The 9,037-nt window shown below is 41.4% G+C and overlaps 1 long non-coding RNA gene across 2 annotated transcripts; it reads left to right on the forward strand.

The window, feature by feature from the left end:
- The first annotated feature begins 468 nt into the window (after positions 1-468).
- LOC134332221 (uncharacterized) lies at positions 469-5,221 on the forward strand. 2 transcript variants are annotated; one of them, XR_010015228.1, is made up of 3 exons: positions 484-558; positions 3,977-4,035; positions 4,409-5,221. It is a non-coding gene; the product is annotated as an uncharacterized LOC134332221 (long non-coding RNA). The 2 variants fall into 2 exon arrangements; XR_010015227.1 differs by lacking the exon at positions 3,977-4,035 and having other exon boundaries at positions 469-558.
- The last annotated feature ends 3,816 nt before the right edge of the window (positions 5,222-9,037 follow it).

Genomic DNA, 9,037 nt, shown 5'->3' on the forward strand with positions numbered 1-9,037 from the left:
GAACGGCAGGAACACAGGGGAACCAGGAACGGCAGGAAAACCAGGAACGACAGGAGCACAGGAGAACCAGGAACGGCAGGAACACAGGAAAACCAGGAACGGCAGGAACACAGGAGAACCAGGAACGGCAGGAACGCAGGAACGGGGGGGAAGGTCTAGGAGGCGATGAAAAACAAAATACGTTAAAGAGGAGAAGGTAAAAGAAGAAGACTCACGGTTTAAGGACACAACGAACGGCCGTCTGTGTACCGTATGGCAAGCAGACAATCTGGCGACGAGTGAGAGAAAAGCCGGCGTTTAAATGCAGGAGTTGATGAGATGAGGAATGAGGCGCAGGTGTGTGTGGGGTCCGCCCTCCAGCGATCTATTGGCTGGAACCGCAGCAACCTCCGAAAACAGTACCGCTCCAGGCCGCTAGGGGGAGAAGGGAGCAAAACGGGAAAACAAACGCAAACCACCACCAAGAACAAAAGCGATCGGGGAAACTAAAGAAAACGGAGAAAAACAAAATACAAACCGGAATGAAAACAAAACGCTGGGAAACCCTGAAAATGAAAGGTAAGTGCTGGCGGATCCTAACAGAAATCAAGTTCAATCTAATTGAAAAAGGTCAGATGATACTATGTTCTGGAAAACCTTCAATGCTCGATCGCCAGAGCTCCATTTCCAAACACATCAATTTCAAATTCAAAATTTTGTGTTGTTTTTATTTTCTCAGACCGCTGACAGGTTTTCTTTAGATGTGGATTTTTCCCCCTAGGTGCTTTCATGACTTTTTAACAGACCTCTGCTGTGAATTTCAGGAAGCAACCACAAATGGGCACTGACTATGCCCTACTTTCACCTGCATGCTTTGATGTACCGGCTCCCCTTTGAAAATCAGCAGGAAACATGTTGATGCTTGACAGGGTGAATCAGGAATGCTGTAGCCGATGATGTTTTGCCTTCATACCATGATGTAAAATGAAATTCGGAATTTGCAGCATTGGCAGCATCTCAATCTTTAGTGAACATCAATATGTCTAAGACCTGGTGGTGCAGTGGGATACTCCGCTAGCACACCAGCGCCAAGATTCGGAACACGGCTCCGATTGGCTGGGCGCCACCTAGAGGGCACAATTTGCAGTGCCTGTAGCAGACAAAATTGGCCACTGAGTCTGCTGGGTGGGAAAAGGCCAGTTGTCCCTGATTAGCAGACCGAGGAATCTGTGCAGAAGTGGATGAGCCTGATGTGTGAATCCACTAAAGTACAGGCAAAACAGAAGGGGTTGAGGACTGCACACACATCGAAAAAGGGTTGGAGCAGGAAAACATACCCTCCTTGAGGGCAATCAGGATCCTAAACAGTGGAAGACTAATTGGCTATGCTAAAAATCAGAAGGAAAAAAGGGAGAAAATGCATAAATAAATAGAAAAAAGGGCCAAGAGAAACAACAATTGGAAAAACATGTCAAAACACTGAACAAGGCACAAGAGAAAAATACAAGGGATCTTCAAAAAGTTTCCACAAATATATTTTGGTTGAAAACGGTGAGGGCGGGAGGAGCAGTACTTGGTTGTGTCTGAGAGACTGAGAGAGAGCTTAGAGTCTGGATTAAGCACCATCTGATTTCTGAGAAGCTTTAAGGAGAAGAAGATTTTCATGCGATGATGATTTGAAAGCAGCGGTGCATCAGTGACTACACTCTCCTACAACCAAAAACATTTTTTGCTGATGGCATTAAAAAGTTGGTACGACGCTGGGAAAAATGCACAGTATCCTGTTAAAGTAGACAGCAATACTTACATAAGCAAAAATACATAAGCAAACAAAGTATATAAATACTCTACACAGTATTAGACTCAGGCAAAAAAAAAAAAACTTAAGTATTTAGATGATACAAGAGGTGGGAGTGAATCCTGGTTGGCTGACTGGGGACGTATGGTTCATAGAGTTCGGAGAGTCAGAAGCAACCAGCAGAGAGGCACTCCTCGTGGCAGTATTTAAAGAAAATTATTTAGTTTAGTCCATTAATTATGGTCAGTACATCAGGAAAGTAAGGGGTCAAAACAGCGCTGGCAACAACAAAGCAGGTTAATCCATAATATAAAACCAGTTAAATGCACACAGCATGAACATAATGAATCCAGAACTAAAACTATAATGTAAAAATATACGTAAAATAAAACTAAGGCATGGGGCTTAATTTTGGCCGAAGGGCGGAACAAGCTTGAGCAGAATCCAGAGAGAAATGTTATCAGCAGGGAGAGCTGGAGGCGAGATGTCATCAGCTAATGACCAGAGGAGGTGCAGTAACACTTAATGAAGTTCCTGGAGCTAAAACGTTCCTGTGGATTAGAGAGGAAGGTCTGGAAAACCCAAAAGGACTGGATTAAGAAACAGATCATATTCTCTAATTAGTGCAGTGAGGTTCATGTCTGGTGAGGAACTAATTCTTTCAGAGCCAGGTTTACAAATACATAAATTCAATAGAGTAGCTTAACTATTTAATTGGCTGCTATGTTTCATATCTCATATCAGCATTCTTTACACACACATATAGATAAGGTATGGTCTTTCATTATTTATTACATCCTGTTTTGAGTGAAAGTCCAGTTTTGAGAAATTTCTAAGCTATGGTATAGAACAGAGGTGTCAAACTCACATCTGCATTATGGTGGCCCTCAAAGAGCTGATTGTAACGCATCCTGCTGTGATTGCAGACTGCCTTTTAATTATTGGACAATTTGTTGTTTTTCTTGGAGGCTAAATTCTATGTTTGGTGTCAAAATGCCAAATTTATATTGTATATATTTATAATATACAGTATATCTACATTTATGTTGTACTCCTTTACCATAGACACAGCCTCATAACACAAGAGTACCGTTTTTTCTTCTTGAAGCAAAAACTTGTATTCACTTTCCCATCTACTATTACTATTACCTCCTTCTGCTTCAATTTTCTCTTCTTGTACATTTTGGGATTGTTTGTAAATATTTCTCAACATCACTTGTTGGAAAACCGCCTCAGTTAAACGCTGATGTAGAAACACTGCCATGTGGTGGCGGGATGAGGTCACTTCGAGGGTCAAAAAATCAGCATGCATTGTGGGGGATGCAGTTTATGTACGTTTTTGTTTTTTTTCGCATTTTCTCCCCTTTTTCTCTCCTTTTAGTGCGTCTAATATCCAATTTGCATCGTGCTTCCTCCCTGTCTATGCCGAACTCTGCCCTGACCGAGGAGATCGAAGCTAACCCATATCCCCTCCGAAACATGAGCAGCAGCCTGCATTTTTTCACGAACACATTGATGAGTGTTGCGCCACCTAGCGTTGCATGCAGAGAGACACACCCTAAGAGCACTCCTTCCTCATCTCTTGTGCAGGCACCTCTAATCAGCCAGCAGAGGTCGTAACTGCACCATTCTGACAGAGAGAAACCCACTTCCGGCCCTTTGTCCCGCCCCCCAACTGAACAACCGGCCAATCATTGTTCATGTAGCCACTCAGCCTTGAGCCGGTAAGGCAGAGCTGGATTCGATACCATGTATCCGGAATCCAGCTCTGGTTGCAGCGCGTGTTTTTACCGCTGCGCCACCTGAGCGGCTTATGTAAGATTTTACAGTGTATTTTAAGACAATCATACATCTTTTAAGCTCTCGCGGGCCACATAAAATGACGTGGCAGGCCAGATTTGGTCCGCGGGCCTTTGGTTTGACACATATGGCATAGAATCTTCCATTTTCATGTATGTGCTGGATCAGGATCGACTGCTAAAGATGGTAAATGACGGTGGCTTTAAAAGTATGTTTCAATCAACTTCAAACCTGTCAGCAATTTGAATTAAAATCAAGGCAGAATATCTAGAGATTGCTACAAAAGCAATAAAAACACTGCTTCCATTTTTCTGCAGTGACGGCAACTAAAACAAAGTTACGGAGTAGACTGAACATTAAGAACACACTTTGGGTGTTATTGTCTCCTATCACCCCTAGGTGGGAGCGTCTCGTTTTAGCGAAAAAAGCTCAGGGTTCCCACTGATTTTTCATCATTGGTGAGTAGTATTTTTGTGTTTTTTATTATGCTCGTCATATAATTTGATTTTAAATCCTCCTGCCCCTGCAAAAAAGGTTGGGGATTGCTGCACTAGACTATGGAAAGTGAGGACATAATAAAAATGCCTAAAAACATTATAACAGTGACATACAGAAGGATCACTACAGACATACGTTCAATCTAGTTTGTTAGGGATTGCACAAATTGGGGCGAGCTCATCTCATCACTGCTTCACAACCCATCTCACTGTATTTGAACAAGAAATATAAAAATCACTTGAAAGTATGGAATCATATAGAAATTGCATTTATAGTACAGATCAATGGACAAATATTATTTTATTATTTGTTTTCTACTTTGTATTATAACAGGTGAGGCCTCACCTGCCTTTCCTGACCACACATCCCTGTCTTCATTGAAACTAAAAGAACTGCACTCAAAAAGGTACAGAGTGATCTGGTCAGGAGCTGATGCTGGGTCAGGAGCTGATGCTGGGTCAGGAGCTGATGCTGGTTAAATGCTTGACAGCCACAGATGGCCATGTCTCAAGCAAGAAGGGTGTCCTACTATGCTTGTTAGCAGGTTGACCAGGGCAGCAGTAGCAGAAAGTTCACTCAGACTCACTCAGATTTTCAAGCAGCACCATCCAACTCAACATTTATTTGATTTCTTTTCCTCTTTTGAAGGTGCAAATATTTACAGTGAGTACATAAAAAAAGAAAAACTAATTACCTTACCTAAATAAGAAACTGTTTTAGTGGACTTGTTAATAATCCAGGCTATATCTGGAATTGCTTCCTCTGTGGCCTACACATATTAAGCCCCCTTGGCTCTAGGCGCCACCTACTTAAATAGCTTCAGCCCCGCCTTTAAGATAATCCAACTACAGTAACTTTAACCACACTCAAAATTCATAGAAAAAGTAACATATATACAAAGGCTATGTAACCAAATGTATAAACTCATGCTTGGAAACCTGTGGCAGGAAACCATAAGAGGACAATACTGTACTAATGCCCCCCCCCTCTTAGCTCCAGGAATGGTACTTCCCTTCCTAATGGTGGGAAAATCCCCCTATAACTGATGGTAATGGTACAGCTGATTCTGTTTGTAAGTGCCCCAAGACTACTGTATTTAATACTGTCCAATAAGAATTAAATAAATGTTAATCTGAGCAAGAAAAAGTGACTGGTGTGTTATTTATCAATGAGAGGATCTGTTGAACCCAAACACACACCAAACAACATTCAGGTAATGCTAACAGAGGTACCATTTGACCAAGAACCATGTATACTACCTTATCTTTTTACAGTTTTTAGGCCCAGGGATTTGTGATAGTGCTGGCACAAGTGGTGGAGGTTTTCAGAAAGCATAGCGTGTTCCTCCATGTGTTAGCGCAGTGTGTCTGTGGCTTCACACAGTAAATTCACCACATCCAAGAGTAAAAATAGCTAAATATGGAGAACAAACCCAAAAAAAAGGTTTATATTCTGCAGGGCTGATTTTACACCTCGTAGCGTTCCATCTACTTAATTAGTTTATCCATTAAATTTGGTTAATTGGTTGATTTTAGAAACAGGGGGAGGAAAACAACAATCTCATGATCATTTAACCATGACATATAAACAGAGGACATAATTCACATCCCAACTTAACAAACACAGTGTTAATGACCCAGTCGCTCTCTATTTCAATAGTCTTGGTTTGGCATGATGCCCCTGCAGCTACTGATTCATATCCCCTGGCTCCAGCATGGGTGCAAATTGCTCATTTTAGCAGTGTCAGCTTGACAGAGTGCACACAGGCGTATTAGGCCGCTGCATCAAAAAATAATGGCCGTCCCGATAATTGTGCTCCTCTTGGCACGTCCCGCTCAGCCGATTCCTCCCGAAGACTTTACCAAAGCCAGAGGAGATCAAGCAACGAGCTCGAGCATTTAGTCAAGCACAGCATGAATATTCATCATCATTAATCACTTAAACCTTCATTAATCACCGGGAAATCTGAGTGTGTGATGTCCTGTGATGAATGGGTGCATTGAGCTGCTCACTCACACCTAGGGGGAAGTAACCAATACAATGATTGGCATGTCTTCAGAAGTTGGGAGGAAGCCAGAATACCCAAAGTAAACCCACAGTGACACAGGTAGAACATTCTAAAGAACTTAATAATGAGCTATATGGTTAAAATACATTAATTTATTCATCAATTGTCTGTTTTACCACCACTTTATCCAATTAAGGGTCGCGGTGGGTACAATTTGCTGGGCGAGAGACAGGAAACACCCTGGACAGGGCACACACAAATACAGTTTAATGAAAGAGTAACCTTAGTTTACATAAATTCCACACACTCGGTGGGTAGCACTGTCGCCTCACAGCAAGAAGGTCCTGGGTTCGATCCCCAGGCGGGGCGGTCTGGGTCCTTTCTGTGTGGAGTTTGCATGTTCTCTCGTCTCTGTGTGGGTTTCCTCCGGGAGCTCCGGTTCCCTCAAACAGTCCAAATACATGCAGACAGGTTAATTGGAGACAGGTGAATGTGTGTGTATGTGTGTCTTCCCTGTGATGGACTGGCGCCCCATCCAGGGTGTTACTGTGTGCCTTGCGCCCATTGAAAAGCTGAGATAGGCTCCAGCACCCCCTTGCGACCCTAATTGGATAAGCGGTTAAGAAAGTGTGTGAGTGAGTGAATGATTTCAGCTTGGCACAATGTCACAGCTGGAAGACTGGATGCCACACGGCAACACTGGCCCTGGGGGCCCATCATGTACACAGTGAATTTCTGGGTATGTTGCCCTGTGATTTATTAGCTTTTAGCTCCTGGTATTCCTGCCTTCCTGCACTCAGTGTTTTAGGTAGCATTGGACCCACCATGACCCTACCAGGAAAAAGCAGACAGGCACAAGGCATGAATAACCTGGACAGGGTGTCAATCCATTGCAGAGTTTCAGCCTTCCCTTCCTCCTCTTCAAACATAGCCAATCATGTCTTTGTCGATGTCCAGCTGCTGAGATTAGAACCCAGATCTCAGCGGTGGTGTGCTAGTTTAACTATCCAATTATACTCACAGGTGGTGCAACAGTGTTTTACATTTTGTACTTTAAGATAATCACTTTCTCTTGTTCTATGGTTGGTGGCAATGCCTGATTGCCTGGTGACAAATTTTTATACCCCTCAGCTTTGTGAGTGAGGCTTTATCTTCACCAGGCAGACACATCTGATTGCATCCTGAGGGTTTTTTATGGTTGGATATGTAGGTGTAAATGATTGGTGGGCATCTCGCTGGGCCTCACAACAGAGAGTACAAGGCAGAGCTTCACACACCTGCAAGAGTAAAAAAAGAAACTAGTTTGAAAATGTATAATCAAGGGTAAAATGATACTGTGACTAAAAAAGTCACAAACGAAAGGGGACAATACAGATATAATATTTAATTTGCATTTGTATCATTTGTATTATACTTATTTTTATGTAATACATATAATATATATATATATATATTGATTAGGCATAACATTATGACCACCTCCTTGTTTCTACACTCACTGTCTATTTTATCAGCTCCACTTACCATATAGAAGCACTTTGAAGTTCTACAATTACTGACTGCAGTCCATCTGTTTCTCTACATACCTTTTACATACCGTAGCCTGCTTTCACCCTGTTCTTCAATGGTCAGGACCCCCACAGGACCACTACTGAGTAGGTATTATTTGGGTGGTGGGTCATTCTCAGCACTGCAGTTACACTGGATCAGACACAGCAATGCTGTCACCTCACTGTCACCGCTGGACTGAGAATTGTCCACCAACCAAAAACATCCAGCCAACAGCGCCCAGTGGGCAGCGTCCTGTGACCACTGATAAAGGTCTAGAAGATGACCAACTCAAATAGCAGCAATAGATGAGCGATCGTCTCTGACTTTACATCTACAAGGTAGACCAACTAGGTAAGAGTGTCTAATAGAGTGAACAGTAAGTGGACGGTATTTAAAAACTCCAGCAGCGCTGCTGTGTCTGATCCACTCATACCAGCACAACACACACTAACACACCAGCACCATGTTATTGTCACTGCAGTGCTGAGAATGATCCACCACCTAAATAATACCTGCTCTGTGGTGGTCCTGTGGGGTCCTGCCATTGAAGAACAGGGTGAAAGCAGGCTAAAAAAAGTATGTAGAGAAACAGATGGACTACAGTCTGTAATTGTAGAAATGGTAAGCTAATAAAAATGGACAGTGAGGGTAGAAACAAGGTGGTCATAATGTTATGCCTGATCGGTGTGTATATTTATATATATATATATATATGTACATATATTATGTGTATATGTATATAAAGTTTAATTTGCAATTGTATCATTTGTATTATATTTTATTGTATTATATTTTTATGTAATAAATATAATGTAATATTTAATTTTAAATTTTAATTACATTATTTTTATATAACACAAAATATAATCTGATTTGCAATTGTATTATTTGTATTATTTGTTAATTGAATTATATTTTAAAACATCAAACTAAATTTTTAATTTTTAATTTTTATAAAAATACTATCTTTATGTAATACTTTATAATACAATACTTAATTTGCAATTGCATTATTTGTATTGTTTTATGTAGTTATCTATATACATATAAAACATATAATCTATGTATGTAAATATACGTACATACACACCTCTGCTTTTCTGATCTTAAAAGTGTATGGTATTCAGTGATTAATATTTATATTTACATTTTCAGCATTTAGCAGACGCTTTTATCCAAAGCGACTTACACAATGAGTGGAACACGATGAGCAATTGAGGGTTAAGGGCCTTGCTCAAGGTGCCCAACAGTGGCAACTTGGTGGTGGCAGGGCTTGAACCGGCAACCTTCTGTTTACTAGTCCAGTACCTTAACCACTGAGCTATCACTGGCCCTATAATAGGGGCGTCTATACACTTTTGGCCATGTTGTGTGCTAGAATAAATATGCATGTCAATTTTTTC

Source organism: Trichomycterus rosablanca, chromosome 18, assembly GCF_030014385.1.
Source record: "Trichomycterus rosablanca isolate fTriRos1 chromosome 18, fTriRos1.hap1, whole genome shotgun sequence".
Lineage (NCBI taxonomy): Eukaryota > Metazoa > Chordata > Actinopteri > Siluriformes > Trichomycteridae > Trichomycterus > Trichomycterus rosablanca.